A 14,277-nucleotide genomic window follows, 5' to 3' on the forward strand; every position below is an offset into this window, starting at 1 on the left:
GATAGAGGAGCGGTGTCTCGGTTCCTAAGACCATCGAAAATATGTGTTTTCCGATGGTCTTAGGCGACCCCTGTGAAAGGTTGAGAACCGCTGGTGTAGAGAGTCAGCATCTGGCTTCCTCATCCAAGGAAAATGGTGCCCAAGAGGTCCACTTCTTTCCCTTTCCAACCAGAATACTGAGGTGATCAGCATAGCTGAGGGGTTGGGTAAGGCTGGGAGCACAAAAACGAGGGCTTGGAACTCATCAAAGTGCTGCAGATTCTACTAACCACTTTGTGGACTCTATCAGAAGACCCACCAATGAGCCTCTTGGAATGCTCACCTGCAGACTCTCCCCCCGCCACCAATCTGGTCCAAGGGTACTCTCAATGCTCCACACACCCCACTCATTTCCTATGGCCAGCCCTCTATACATGCCTCCATGAACAGCGAGTTTGAGCCTTTGCAGGCAGCTTGAAAGCACATGCAGAAAACTAGTCTGTCTCTGTGGGATTGATAGAAGACACAAAAACTTGAACGTCTCAGGGCACTACCCTAGGGAGGAAAACAAAGGCTCTCAGCTTCCAGCCTGGCTTTATGGAATTGATAGAAGGTATACAATAAAAAATCTACTGCCCCCTAAGAGGAAGCAAGAGGTGTGGAGAGGGCACATCCATAGAAAAGGTCTGTAAAAGCCTCAGCATCCCTAGCAGGGCTGACTGGTGAAGGTATTTCTCTCCCAAACTAGTCAGTAAAGACTTAAGGAGGTAACTTCTTCAAATGTGAACACAAAAATATAAGACTTCAAGGAACACAAAAAAATCAAGAAAACAAGAAACCACTAAAGTAACACAATAATTTTTCTGTAATTGAACTCCCAAATTTGGAGATATACAAAATGCCTGACAAAGAATTCACGATAATTGTTTTAAGGAAGCTTGGTGAGCTAATAGAGAACACAGATAGATGACTCAATGAAATCAGGAAAACAAAACAAGATGTTCAAGAAAGATATCAAAATCATTAAAAAAACCAAACAGGGCTGGCCGAGTGGTGCGTTGGTTAAGAGCTGGCTTGGGACGCCAGAGGGCCCCGGTTCAGATCCCACATATGAGGGCCAGTGACACTGCCCTCTACNCGCAATGATGGTGCCAACTTGGGCCAGTGAAGCAACATCCTCCACAACTAGACTGAAGAACAAAACGACAGCAACTTGTCTGTTCCCCCTCCCCCAATTCCCCAGCACTGTTCCCATCCCCCCAATTCCCCAATAAAAAAAATCTTAAAAAAAAAAAATGTGTACTAGACTGGTCAGCTCTCATGTAGTCATTTGGAAACTCTGAGCAGCAGCTATGGGGAAAGCCCATGCTGGGTGATTTAGGGTCCTGGCCATGTGTCTGGCATCACTTCTGGAATTGCTTGGACATTGGCTTCCTGCAGATACACGCAGGCTTGTGCCACAGTGTAGCACCCCAGAGCTGAAGGTGACTTGGGACCCAGGATCATGCTTACAGACCCTCTTGGGGAGGTCTTATGAATGGGCTCTTTAGAGTGGGACCACATCTTCCCTTGGGTCATGGCTCCCAGGGAAGGGTCACGACTCCCTCCTCTGATTGGAGCTTCTTAGGGCAGGGCAGGGCCTCCTCAGACTAGACTTTCCAGAGTATGGTTGTGTCTGCCTCATCAGACTAACTAACTTTTCAGAAAAGACTCGTGTCTCTCCCTTCAGCCCTTTTCCAAAACATAGCTATGTCTTCCCTCTCAGGGCAAGGCCACGTGTCTTAGTTCATACCAGTTTCCTATAAGTTCTGCTCACTTTGTGGCCTTCTCTCTTTCCTCATCTGTAAAGTAGGGGAAGTCATATCAGCCTCACAAAGTTTCTGTGAATGGAAGGATATGGAAGGAGAATAACATAACATCACAATATTCAATGTCCAGTTAAAAATAACTATATTCATACAATGAAATATTATTTGGCAACAAAAAGAAATAAAATATTGACATGTGATACAACATTATACAACATGGATGAATTTTGAAAACATTATACTAAGTAACAAAGAATCACATATCACAACCATGATTCCATTTATATAAAATGTCCAGAATAGACAAATCTATAAAGACAGAAAGTGTATTAGTAGTTGCCTAGGGCTAGGGGTGGTAGTGATGAGGATTAGGGCATAAAGGCTAGGAGAATCAGGACTTCCTTTGGGGGTAATAAAAATATTGTAAAATTAATTTTGGTGATGGATACACAGTTCTGTGAATATGCTAAAAGTCATTAAAGTTTGTACTTAAATGGATGAATTATATAATATGAGAATTACATCTCAACAAAGCTGTAAAGGAAAAACTTAGTACACATACAAAGAAGGAAAATATGGCCCATAACCAAAAAAAAAAATCAATGAAGTAGATCAAGAAACGACAAAGATAATCAAATTAGCTGACAAGACTTAAAACAGCTATTACAAATGTGTTCAAGATTGTAAAGAAAAAAATAAACATAATGAGAAGAGAAATAGCATACATAAAAGAGAACCTAATGGAACTTTCAAAGCTGAAAATATGTTTGAAATGAAAGATTCATTGGATGAGCTTAACTGCAGATTAGAGGGGGAAAAACAAGATAAAAAAATTTAACAGAGCCTTGAAGACTTATAAATATAATTGGAATACCAGAGGGTGAAGAAATAAGGGCTGAATTGTTTTCAAATTTCGAATTTGTTGAAAACCATAAACCCAAAGATCCAAGAAGCTCAAAGATACCCAAGAAGAGTAAATACAAAGAAAACTACACTAAAGCACATCATAATTAAGTAGTTGAAGACCAATGATAAAGAGAAAATCTTAAAAGCACCCAGAGGGGAAAAATGACACATACAGAGGGTTCCAAAGAAAACGTATACACATTTTAAGAAAGGAAAAAGCTGTATTAAAATTGTAATACTCAATATATACCAATAACAAAAGATGAATACGAGTCACACGTATACATTTTTTGGCACGCCCAGTATGTATAGGGAATAAAGATAAGAATGGCTGCTGACTTCTTGTCAGAAAAAATGAAAGCTAGAGGACAATAAAATTACATTGTTAGAGTGTTAACAGACTCAACCTAGAATTCTTTTTTTTTTTAATTACAAAAATATTTCTTTTAAAAGTAGTACTTTAGGCTGGCTGAGTGGCTCAGTTGGTTAAGAGTGCAAGTTCTGAGCAACAAGGTCACCAGTTCNGTGTGTGTGTGTGTGTGCTTGTGTATATATGTGTGTGTGTATTAATTAGCTTGATTGTGGTAAATATTTCAGAAAGTATACATATACCAAAACATCACATTGTGCACTTTGAATATATACAATTTTTTTTGTCAGTTATATCTCAATAAAGCTTGGAGAAAAAGAAGAATTAATATCAATCTTTCAAACGCTTTTCAAAAAAATTGGGAATGTTTCCCAACTCATTCTCTGTGGCCCTGATACCAAAACCAGGCTAAGACAATATAAGAAAATAAAACTATAGACCAATAATCATTAGGAATACAGGCACAAAAATTCTCAATAAAATACTAGAAAATGAATCCACTAACTAACATATAAAAAGGATAATATGGTACGACCAAGTGGGATTTATCCTAGAAATGCAAGGCCAATTCATCATTCAAAAATCAACTAAGTTGGGCCGGCCAAGTGGCACGTTGGTTAAGAACTGGCTTGGGATGCCAGAAGGCCCTGGTTCAGATCCCACATATGAGGGCCAGTGACACTGCCTTCTACAGCTAAGATGCTGAACAACAGCTCGACCTGGAGCTGGGCTGCCATGGGTCGCCGGCAACGGCATAGGCTGCAGCCCCTGCTGCAGTGGGTTGCCATAAGCTACCATGTGTAGCCAGCAGCCAGCGTGAGTGGCCAGCAGCTGTCCAGAGGCTGGCGACTGATCTGCCTCGCCCAGGAAGAGCGCAATGATGGTGCCAACTTGGGCTAGTGAAGCAACGTCCTCCAAAACTAGACTGAAGAACAAAAGGACAGCAACTTGTCTGTTCCCCTTCCCCCAATTTCCCAATAAAATCTTAAAAAAAAAAATCAACTAAGTTAATACACCATATTAACAGAACAAAGGGCAAAACAATATGATCATTATAACAAATTTAGAAAAAGCATTTGACAAAATCTAACACCCTTTTAATAATAAACACAATCAATAAACTAGGAATAAAAGTGACAAAGGGCATTTATGAAAAACAAACTGCTAACATCATATGCAATGGTGAAAGAGTAAAAGCTTTTCTTCTAAGATCCTGAGTAAGACAAAGATATTCACTCACACCACTTATATTTAACATTGTATTGGACATTCTAGCCAGGGCAATTATGCAAGAACAAGAAATAAACGTACCCACGTTAGAAAGGATGAAGTATAATGATCTCTATGTGCAAATGACAGTATCTTAAACATAGAAAATCCTAAGAAATGCGCGCGCGCGCGCACACACACACACACACACACACAAACACACACACAGTTACCAGAGCAAATAAACAAATTCAGCAAGATTGTAGAATACAAGAGAAATATATGAAAATCAATTGAATTTACATACATTAGCAGTGAACAGTTTAAAAATGAAATAAAGAAAACAATTCTTCTCACCATATACGAAAATTAACTCTAAGTATCATAGACCTAAATGTAAGAGCTGAAGCTGTAAAATTCTTAGAAAAAAATACAGATGCAAATATTTGTGACCTTGGACTAGGCAATGGTTCCTTAGACAAGATGCTGAAAGCACAAGCAACAAAAGAAAAAAATTAGTAAGTTGAATTTTATAAAAATTTTAAACTTTTGTATTTCAAAGCACCATCAAGAAAGTGAAAAGACAACCCACAGAATGGGAGAAGATATTTACAAATCATTTATCTGATAAGGCACTAATTTCCAAAGTATATAAAAAACTCTTACAACATAACAATAAAAAGATAAATAACCCACTTTTTAAATGTGAAAAGAATTTTAACAGACATTTCTCCAGAGAAGATTATATATATATATATATATATATATATATATATATATATATATACAAATGGCCAATAAGCATATGAAAAGATGTTCAACATTATTAGTTACTAAGAAAATCAAAATCAAAACCACACTATCATGGCTATAATAAAAAGAAAGACAATAAAAAGGGTGTTGACAAGAATGTGGAGAAATTGAAACTTTCATACATTGCTGGCAGAAATATAAAATGGTGCAGCCACTTTGGAAAACAGTTTGGCAGTATCTCAAAAAGTTAAACATAGAGTTGCCAAAGAAGCAATTCTACTCCTATGTATATACCCAAGAGAAATTAAAAAGTATGTTCACACAAAAATCTGTACACAGATGTTTATAGCAACATTGGCTGCTATGGAGTAGCCATAAAATGGAAACACCCCTCATACCCATCACTGATGAATGGATAAATATAGAATGGTATGTCCATACAATGGAATAATATTCAACTATAAAAATTAATGAAGTACATATAAATGCTACAACATGAAAGAAGCTTTAAAACATCATGCTAAGTGAAAGAAGCCAGCCACAAAAGGTCACCTATTATATGATTCCATTTATATGAAATGTCCAGAATAGGCAAATCCATAGAGACAGAAAGTAGTTGCCAGGAGCTGGGGGTGAGGGAGTGAATAAAGAATGTCTGCTAATGAGCAGGGGAGGGTTTTTTGGGAGGGAGATGAAAATTTATGAAATTATATGATGGTTTCACAACAATGTGAATACACTAAAAATCATTGTTTACTTAAAAGGTAAATTTTATGGTATGTGAATTATATAGCAATAAAAAAGTAAATAATCTGAGTGAATCTATATCTACTAAAATTTATATTTTATAGTTAAAACTTTCCAACAAGGAAAAATTCCATGCCCAGATGTCTTCACTAGTAAATTCTACCAAATAATTAAGGATGAGGTAATACCAATCCCCAAAAACTTTTAGAAGACATAGAAAGGAATACTTCCCAACTAATTTTATGAGACCAGTGTTACTCTGATACCAAAACCAGACAAAGACATTACAAGAGGAAAAAAAAACCTAAGAAATATAGACAAGGGATCAGCACACCACGGCCTGTGGGCCAAAGCCAACCTGCAATCTGTTTATGTAAATAATGTTTTATTAAAACACAGCCACACCCATTTGTTTAAATATTGTCTGTTGCTGTTTTCATGCTACAGTGGCAATGTTGAGTAGTTATGGCACAGATTATGTGGTCTGCAAAGCTTCAAATATTTACTACCTGACTCTTTACAGAAAAAGTTTTCTGATTCCTGCTATAGACTAATAGTTCTCAATAAGAAAGATGCAAAAATACTTTAGAAACATTAGCAAATCAACCGAGAAGTATATAAAACACAAAACATCAAGATCAAGTGGAATTTATCCCAGAAATGCAATGTTCACTTACAAAAAAACAAAAACAACAACAACAAAAATCAGTCAACATAATGTAACATATTAAAAGAATAAAGGTTAAAAATGACATAGTCATCTCAATAGTTGCAAAAAAAAAAGCATTTGATAAAATTCAACACCCATTAATAATAAAAATACTTTTCAGCAACCTAAAAATAGAAGGGAAAGTTTCCCATCCAGGAAATGTAGGAAGTTTGAAAGTCACCACTCTGTCCTAACAATAAGTAACAGGCTGAACAAACTGAAAAATCAACAACTCTTCTTAGAGCCACCAGAGAAGTTAGGTCACAGGAAAACTCCTGCACCCAAAGCTGCAGACACATCAACATCATTAGTCACAGAGAATTAGAACTTACCAGAACAGAAACTCATGAGCAGAAACCAGAGAGAACCAGTGCCAGGGTAGGCAAACCTGAATTATAATTAACAATCACTGGAGGCTCAGTATGGACAAGTCTAAGAGATAAAAACTCCAAAAGAATCCAGTTATAAGGTGACCCCCCGCCAACACACACACACACACACACACACACACACACACACACACACACACACACTTNTTTTAAAAAATAAAATAAAATAATGGCTGAAAACATCCCAAATCTGGAGAGATTTGGACATCTAAGCACATGAAGCCAAAAGTACCCAATCAGGTTCAATCCAAAGAAGTTCAATGAAACATATTGTAATCAAACTATCATAACTCAACCACCAAGAGAGAATCTTGATAGCTGCAAGAGAAAAAAGACTCATCACATACAAGAAACCCCTATAAGGTTATCAGTGGATTTCTAAGCAGAAAACTTGCAGGCCAGGAAAGAGTGGGATGATATATTCAAAATGCTGAAAGAAAAACACTGTCAACCAAGAACGTTTTACCAGGCAAAACTGTCCTTTAGAAATGGAGGAGAGTTAAAGACTTTCCCAGATAAACAAAAACTGAAGGAGTTCATCACCACTAGACAAGACTTACAAGAAATTCAAAAGAGAGCTATTCAAATGGAAACAGAAGGATGCCAATTAATAATATGAAAGCATATGGAAGTTTAAAACTCAATGGTAAAGGTAAGTATATAGTATATTTAGACTACTCTAATGCTCTGATGGTGATGTGTAAAGTGCTTTTAACTCTAGTATAAAGATTAAAAGACAAAAGACGTACAGATAACTATAGCTACAATAATTTGTTAATGGATACACATAAAATTTGGGAGGGGGAGTAAAAAGGTAGAGTTTTTTGTATGAGATAAAAATTAAGTTGTTATCAGCTTAAAATAGACTGTTACAAAATGTTTTATGTAAGCCTCATGGTAACCACAAATCAAAACTTCTAGTAGATACATAATGGATAAAGAGAAAGGAATCAAAGAATACCACTACAGAAAATCACCAGATCACAAAGGAAGACAGCAAGAGAAGAAAAAAAGGAACAAATGAACTACAAAACAGACAGAAGGCAATTACAAAATGGCAATAGTGAGTCCTTATTTATTACTAATTACTTTAAATCTAAATGGATTAATTTCTTCATTCAAAACACATAGAGTCGATGAATGGATTTTTTTTTAAAGAACCATCCATATAAGAGACTCACTTCAGCTTTGAGAACATACATAGGCTGAAAGTAAAGGAATGAATAAAAATATTCCATGCAAATGGAAACCAAAAGAGAGTAGGAGTGGCTATATTTATATCAGGCAAAATAGACTTTAAGTCAAAAACCGTAATAAGAGATAAAGAAAGGTCATTACATAGGGATAAAGGGATCAACTCATCAAGAGGATATAATAATTGTAAATGTAAATGTATTTAACATCAGAGCACTTAAATATATAAAGCAAATATTAAGAGAGAAATATATAGCAATACAATAATAGGGAGAAATATATAGCAATACAATAATAGTAGGGGACTTCAGTATCCCATTTTCAATAATGGACAGAACATCCATACAGAAAATCAATAAGGAAACACTGGAGTTGAAATGCAGTTTAGATCACATGGACCTAATAGGTATATACAGAACATTTCATCCAACAGCAGCGAATATATGTTCTTCTCAAGTGCACATGGAACATTTTCCCAGATGGATCACAAAACAAACCTTTACAAATTTAAAAAGACAGAAATCATAGCAAGTATCTTTTCTAACCACAATGATATGAGACTAGATCAATAATAGGAGGTAAACTAGAAAATTCACAAATATGTAGAAATTTAACAATCAATTGGTCAAAAAGAGATTAAAAGAGAAAATTTTAAAATCTTGAGATAAACAAAAAAGGAAACACAACGTACCCAAACTTATGTGATGAAGCAAAAGCAGTTCTAAGAGGGAAGTTTATACAAAATATGCCTACACTCAAACAAAAGAAAGATCTCAAATAAACAACTAACTTTATACTTCAAGGACTACAAAAAGGAGAACAAACTAAGCCTAAAATAAACAGAAAGAAGAAAAGAACAAAGATCAGAGCAGAAATAAATGAAATAGAGACCAGAAAAACAATAGAGTGATCAATAAAGCTGTTGATATTTTTTAAAGATAAACAAAATTGACAAACCATTAGCTAGACTAAGAAAGAAAAAGACTCAAATAAATAAAATCAGAAATAAAAGAGATGTTACAACTGATACCACAGAAACACAAAGAATCTTAAGAGAACATAATGAACCATTATATGTAGACAAATAGTATAACCTAGAAGAAATGGATAAATTTCTAGAAACATACAACCTATCAAAACTGAATCATAGGGGTGGCCAGTTAGCTCAGGTGATTAGAGCACAGGCTCATAACACCAAGGTTGCCGGTTCGATTCCCATATGGGCCAAAGAGCTGTGCCCTCCACAACTAGATTGAAGACAACTACTTGACTTGGAGCTGATGGGTCCTGGAAAAACACTGTTCCCCCAATAAAAAAAATAAAAATAAAGAAACCCTTGAATTCTAAAGAAATAGAAAACCTGAACATACCAATACCAGTAAGAAGGTTGAATTAGTAATAAAATATCTCCCAACACAGTAAAGCCCAGGACCAGAGTGCTTCACTGATGAATTCTACAAATGTCTAAAGAAGAATTAACACCAATTCTTTTCAATTTGTTTCAAAAACTGGAAAGGAAAGAACACTTTAAAACTCATTTTGTAAGTCCAGCATTACCCTGATACAAAAGTCAGACAAGGACACTACAAAAAAAGAAAATTACAGCACAATATCCTTGTTTATGCAAAAATCCTCAACAAAATACTTGCAAACCAAATTCAACAGCACATCAAGAAGATCATACATTATGATCAAGTGAGATTAATTCATGAGATGCAAGGATTGTTCAACACATGCAAATCAATACATGTGATATATCAACAGATTAAGGATAAAAATCGTATGATCATTTCAATATATGCAGAAAAAGCATTTGACAAAATTCAACATATTTTCATATTGAAAAGCTAAATAAATTATACAGAAAAGGAATGTACATCTACATAATAAAGGCCATATATGACAAGCCCTCAGTTAACATAATACTCAATGGTAAAAAACTGAAAGTTTTCCCTCTAAGATCAGGAACAAGACAAGGATGCCCACTCTCACCACGTCTGTTCAACATAATACTACAAGTCCTAGGCAGAGCAATTAGGTAAGAAAAAGAAATTAAAAGCATCCAAATCAGAAATGAAGAAGTAATATTGTCTTTTTGCAGATTACATGATCATATACATAGAAAGTCCTAAAGACCCACCACAAAAAAATGTTAAAACAAATTCAATATAGTTTCAGGATACAAAAATCAACAAACAAAAATCAGTGTTTCCATACACTAACAACATACTATCTGAAAAAGAATTTGAGAAAAACAAGCCCATTCACAATAGCATCAATAAAGAATAAAATATTTAGGAATATATGTAAACAAGGACGTGAAAGATCTGTACATTAAAAACTACAGAATACTGATGAAAGAATTGAAAAAGTCACACAAAAAAATAGAAAGACATCCCAGGTTCACAGACTGGGAAACTTAAATTGTTAAACTGACTATTCTACCCAAAACTATCTACAGATTTAATGCAACCCCAATCAAAATTCCAATGACATTTTTCACAAAAATAGAAAAAAGAAACCCCAACCAATTCTAAAATGCATATGGAACCACAAGAAAACAAAACAAATAGATAATGTAATCTTGAGCAAGAAGAGCTGTAGGCATCATGCTTTCTAATTTCAAAATATACAAAGGGGCTGGCCTAGTGGTTCAGCTGGCTAAGAACTTGCTTAAGAGCACGAGCTCTGAGCAACAGGGTCACTGGTTCGATTCCCACATGGGCCAGTAAGTTGTGCCTGAGTTGAGCTGCCGCTGAACTGCCAACAGGTGGCAGGATGGTTCAGCTGGTGAGAGCATGTGCTCCTAACAAGGTTGCCTGTTTCAATGGTGGGCTATGCCCGCCCGCAACTAAAGACTGAACTCGGCACCATGAGCTGAGCTGCCGCCTGGGTTGCTCAGGGCATAGAGCATGCTCTCTTAACAACAAGGCTGCCGGTTCTACTCCCACATGGGATGGTGGCTATGTCCACCCGCAACTAAGACGGAACACAGCACCTTGAACTGAGCATCCATGAGTTGCCAGATGGCGACTGGACTTGGAGCTGAGCTTGCTGCGCCCTCCACAACTAAGATTGAAGGACAACAACTTGGCTGTTCCCCTTCCCCAATTCCCCAGCACTGTTCCCCTTCTCCAGTTCCCCAATAAAATCTTTTTATAAAATAAAAATAATAAAAAATAAATTAAAAAAATAAAAGTAGTACTTTATGTAAAAAAAAAAAAAAACAGGAGTGATTTAGATTAAAAGCTCCAAGGTACATTTCAGGTAGGTGTTCTAGAATTCTTTAGTCAATGAAAATAGCCTTCCAAAAATTTTAAAGAAAATTTTCAGGCTGAAGGAAGAAGACATGTAAACATGATATACAAGACAATGAAGAGCACCAGAAATGGCAAATATGTAGACTAATATAAAAGATATATTATCTCATTTTAATACTTCGAAAAAATAATTGACTTTTAAAGAAAAAAATACCACTGTATTGTGGGGTTTATAACCCACATAGAAGTAAAAACGTGTGACCGCACAAAGGATGGAAGGGAGGAAGTGGAAGGTACTATTGTAAGGTTCTTATATTATTCATGAAATGTTAAATATGCTTTAAAGGTAGATTATGATAAGTTAAAGATTCAAAGAATAAATTCTAGGGCAATCACACACATACACACACAGAGGATGAGACAGAAGCAAAAAAAGAGAGAGAGAGAAGGAGAGAAGGAGAGAGAGAGAACTAGCTGATATAACAAAAGTAATAAAAATGAAAGATAAAACCAAAATAAAAAATCCAAAAAAAGGAAGGGAAAGAGGCAAAAATGAAAAGAGCTAAGGGAACAAACAGAAAATAAATAGCAAGATGGTAGAATCAACCCACATGGAGTAAACAGGGACTGGATTTGCCCTCCCACCTTAACAAGTAGAGAACCAAACAAAAGATATGACACAGCAGTTGCCTGACATGGGCAAGAGGCAGTATTGAAATATCTCTAAGAGAAGACAAACAAGGTGAACTCTAAAATCTGGAAAATTTCCCAGATTTTAGGAAAACAATATATTTCTTAATAACCTATGGGTCAAAGGGAAAAAATTACCTGAGAAATTAGAAAGTATTTTAAACTAAATGGAAATGAAAACACAATACATCAACATTTGTGGGGTGCAGCTCTAAGCAGGGCCTTGAGGTAAATATACAATATACATTTAATTGCTGTACACAAGATGAAAAGCCTATGATCAATAAGTAAAAGGTTTACCTTAAAAAGCTAGAAAATGAAATACCAAACTAAACCTGAAATACAAACATGTGAATAATAAAGATAAGAGCAGAAATCAATGAAATAGAAAGTGGACAGATAATAAATAAAATTATTGATACCAAAAGCAGTTTATTTGAAAAGTCCAAATCATTAAAGTATTTGTTATCTATTGCCATATAATAATAACCCTGCAAACATGGTGGCTTTAAACAACATACATTAATTTTCTCATCGTTTTTGTGGATCAGGAGTCCAGGCACAGATTAACTGGGTCCTCTGCTGTAGGGCCTTACAAAGCTGCAATCAAGGTGTCTCATCTGAGGCTCAACTGGGAAACAATCCACTTCCAATTTATGTGATTATTGATAGAATTAAGTTCTGCTGCACATGGAGCCTAAGTTTCTAGCTGTATGTTAGCTGGAGGCTACCCTCAGCTCTTTGCCACATGATCTTTTCCAAATGGCAGCTTGCAACAAGGCAGTTTAATTCCTCAAAGCTACAGTGCAGAGTGGAGGGGTGGGGGTAGTTTTATAGCAATGTGGATATTATCTCATATAAAATAATCACAAACACATAATCATGTATATCCCTTTACCTTTGTCATATTCTGTTGATTAGAAGCAACTCACAGGTCACATCCATGCTCAAGGAAAGAGTTCACATGAGAGTGAACACCAGGAGGTGAATATCATAGGGTTACCCTAGAGTCTCTTGCCACAATTAATAAAACTCAGGTTAGATCCTGTAAAAAAAAAAAAGATCAATATTAGTAAGCAAAGAAGGGTTATATATACAAAATAAGCTTATATATACATTAAATAGCTAATAAGGGAATATTATGAACGTCATATCAATATATTTGATAACTCAATAGTAATGAACAAATTCCCTAAAGATGCTAACTATCAAAACTGGCACAAGAAAAAATAAAAGCTTAGAGAAATATTTATAGTGGAGTAAAGACATAAAATTTAAAGGGAAATAAATGAAATAGAAAAACAATAAAGAAAATTAATAAAACCAAAATTTGATTCTTTGAAAATATCCCCCAAATTCACAAATATTTAGCTAGACTGAACAACAACAACAACAACAAAAAACAGAGCAAAGTTTAAAATTATGAAAATTAAGAATGGAAAACAGGACATTACTAATAACCTTACAGAAGTAAAAAAAAAAAGACTATAAAGAAGTACTATAAACAACTGTATAGCAACAAAGCTGATAACCTAAATGAAATGGACATATTCCTAGAAAGATTCAATCTACTAAAACTGATACAAAAAGAAATTTAAAAGCTGAAAAGATCTATAACGAGTAAAAATATTGAATTAGCACTACTACTACTACTACTACTACTACTAATAATAATAATAATAATAATAGAAACTCACAAAGAAAAGCCCAAGACCAGATGGCTTCACTGGTGAATTTTGCTAAATGTTTTAAAAAGAATTAATGCTGGAGGAGTGACATCAGCAAGATGGTGGAATAGGAGTTTTCTACCATTATCCACCTCACCACCATCATCAACAGAGTATAAATTTTGACAACCACTGACAAACAAGAATACCTTTGTGGGAGTCCAGGACTCCAGTGGAGAAGTTCCACCACACCATTGGAGGGGGGGCGGGATCACAGAATTGACACATTGAAGAGGGTAAAAAGAACAGTTTCACTTTACCATGTCACCTGTTTTCCAAGGTGGCATAGATCAGCCCCAAAAGAGATCCCCCTGGCCCACAATTTTTCCCATGGGAAACAGACAGTGTAGAGCAGCGGTTCTCAACCTGTGGGTCGTGACCCTTTTGGGGGTCGAATGACCCTTTCACAGGGGTCACCGGGTACTCGTATGTGGGTGTATCTGCATGTGGGCCTGGAGACAGATAGAGGAGCGGTGTCTCGGTTCCTAAGACCATCGAAAATATGTGTTTTCCGATGGTCTTAGGCGACCCCTGTG

This window comes from Hipposideros armiger, unplaced genomic scaffold, assembly GCF_001890085.2.
Source record: "Hipposideros armiger isolate ML-2016 unplaced genomic scaffold, ASM189008v1 scaffold_107, whole genome shotgun sequence".
NCBI classification, from domain to species: Eukaryota; Metazoa; Chordata; class Mammalia; order Chiroptera; family Hipposideridae; genus Hipposideros; species Hipposideros armiger.